Genomic DNA, 2,968 nt, shown 5'->3' on the forward strand with positions numbered 1-2,968 from the left:
GAAGACTCGTTAAAATAAACTTTACTACTTTACATGTAACGTTATGTGCTATCAAAGAAAGTTAAGCTTTATCATTACAAGTCATCTATTTTATTTTAAGATTACCTTCTACTTGATTCTCTGACATAACGAAGTGTAAACATATTTGATGACATGGATCTTACACAAAGTACAAAGCATTCCGATATCTTTTTTTAAAAAAACTGTGGTATTCCACAAAATTCAGTATAAAATTAAGGTTACCTAAGGGCTTTTTAAGAGGTTGAAGAGAAACAGCTGTTTAAAATTGCAGTACAAATTGATTTTAAAATTAAAAACAGTTTAAGAAGAATTCATTCTGATGCTCTTTAATTCTTTTTTACAGAACAATCTGAATGGATTCAAGCATTTAGTATTGAATAAAATAACTATTGAGTTAACTGATTATTATTTTCCATGGATGATTTATGTAGACCAGTTGAATTTGACAATTGTTTTCATCATAGGGTAAGATTAGTCAATGAATCATTTAAAATTATGAAGCACTATATAAGTTTTTTCTTTTATTAATAAAAAAATTTGAGATCAATGATCATAGAACAGTTGAAAACAAAAGTTTTATCTTCAGTTCCCCATATTGGTAAGAATCGTCTTTCAATGATAATAACAATATTTTGTGATTATAATTATTTATTGATAAATATACCTGGAGCCCCTCGGGGTCTACTACCGGTCCCAAGCCCGGATAAGGGGGGAGGGTTGGGTGTGGGGTTAGCTACCCCATCCTGTAGAAAACAAACTCGCTCCATTAAGGGTAATAAGTAAGTGGCAAGCGGTGGCTATCAGGACTTAGTAGCTGAGTGGATAAAGCGATAGCGTTTGAAGCGAAAGGTACTGGGTTCGAGTACCAGAGTGAACATCAAATCTGAGATGCAGGTTCATCCAGCTCACGAGTCCCAAATAGGACGAAACGCGCGTCCTGGACTCCACTGATAGCCACTATCCATCTTTGCTTATAATGCTTGTGAATTACGGCTATATCGAGGCAATACGCACAGTATGCACATTTGGCCAATAAGAGACTGACCGGTTGCAGTCTTAAGCATCAATGGGAAGATACAAACAAACAAATACTGTTGTTGTTATTAGTTTCAATTAAAGAGTTAACTATAGTCAGTAATTAATCATTTGAAAATGTTAAACTGTATAATTAATAAATCATTGTGATAACCTGAAGGAAAAAAACAAATATTTGTTTTTTGTATTTTTAACGGTTCATTAAGATTATATATTTACATGTTGCTGTTTGTTTTTTTACATTATCTTAAATACATAAAAAAGGGTTCTACATTTGAATCGAGAATTAATAATTAGCTAATTAAAGTCACTAAGTACTACTTGTTTGAATCTTCCCATTATCTGACCAGTTGCAGTCCTAAACATCAATGGGAAGATTCAAACAAGTATTACTTAGTGAATTTAAACTTCACCCCATTGCACAAGCAAGTGGCTATCAGGACTTAGTAGCTGAGTGGATAAAGCGATGGCGTTTGAAGCGAAAGGTACTGGGTTCGAGTACCAGAGTGAAAATCAACTCTGAGATGCAGGTACATCCAGCTGACTAGTCCCAAATAGGACGAAACGCGCGTCCTGGATTCCACTACTAGCCACTATCCATCTTTGCTTAGCTAATCAAAAGTTTTTTCTTTATTTGAATTGAAATTTTTTGTCTATTCCACTCTCTTATTAATATTGATGAGTACCATTAGTAACTTGGGCATTTATTTTGTAGATATTATGTTCTTGATTATTAACAAGTTAATTGTGAAGCATTCATCATTTTCGTAGAGCATATCGTTAGTAAAGACTATAGAAAATAACAGTACATACTGTCATTTTTTATTTAGGATGAAATTATAACTTCATGAGTAGATCATTCATCTCAAAGAGGACTCCCATATTAAAACGAAATTACTGTCCAGTACGTCCAGGTTTTCAGAGATTATCTAACCCAGATCTTTTTGTAATCTCAGTATCATATATTGTATTAGCATAAATCCTACCGCTATCGGGATTTTTGACAGTAGTTTATCAGGGTAATATTCACAGTAGATTCAGACTTAAAAAAACATTGCTTTTCACCTATCTCTTGTCTAAATGACAAAGCACTCGTATCTTTATTTTATGGTATTTTTTTTACAATAAAGTGGTTTATTTAACAAAAAAAAAGCTTTCATCATAATTCTGGATAACGTCGAACAAAGTTTCAACTATGATAAGTCTTGTTGATTGAACGCTATACTCAGATCCCAAGCTGGTCTAGAACCGCCAAGCTGGAACTACACAGCGACTTGAACACGAGAGAAAAGGCACAATATATGCGGGAAGCAATTTACTTCAAAAGTTCACTTATGTACAGAAAATATAGGGTTTTTATAGTATTTAGGAAGTCCTTGGGTTTTCCTGAAAGTTCTAGAGTACTATTAAATATAGTAGCAGTATAGTTTTCAGTCAATCAGAACCTCTACATGTGACTTTTCATTTCCGCGACATTTCTAGCAAAATTTCTAATCAAACGCTGATTGGATAAAATGCTTCTTAATATTTCCTGAGCTTGTTATGTCTATTACGAGTAATTTTCAGGATAATCCCAACAAATTAAATCATCCAGTTCAGAAAATACAAAACCAGTAGAAGTCTTCAAGTAAACTCACTATCTTCTTCATCTACAAATGTTCTTTTTGTCTTAATTACTTCATTACAAACAATATGCTTACATGTAAGATAATTGTAATGTGGTCAATTGTACTTCAATTTTGGCCGAAACAGATTATTTTTTTTGTATTTTGTCTAGTTAGAAACAAACCCTAATGCTATTTGAACATGTGTTCAAGTTATAATTTGTACTTTATTATTATGCAAGAATTTGTATTTCACTTCTTATATTATTTACCTATGCGTGTAGAAGATAGATTTTTTCGTTTTTTTT

The 2,968-nt window shown here is 32.5% G+C and overlaps 2 non-coding genes across 2 annotated transcripts; both read left to right on the top strand.

Annotated features, from left to right (window-relative positions):
• Positions 1–826: 826 nt before the first annotated feature.
• Smp_tRNA_00634_Pseudo_TTG.1.1 lies at positions 827–898 on the top strand. The gene has a single exon. It is a non-coding gene (tRNA).
• Positions 899–1,498: 600 nt separating this feature from the next.
• Positions 1,499–1,565, top strand: Smp_tRNA_01048_Gln_TTG.1.1. The gene has a single exon. It is a non-coding gene (tRNA).
• Positions 1,566–2,968: the final 1,403 nt, after the last annotated feature.

The sequence above is a fragment of the Schistosoma mansoni genome, chromosome W, assembly GCF_000237925.1.
Source record: "Schistosoma mansoni strain Puerto Rico chromosome W, complete genome".
Lineage (NCBI taxonomy): Eukaryota > Metazoa > Platyhelminthes > Trematoda > Strigeidida > Schistosomatidae > Schistosoma > Schistosoma mansoni.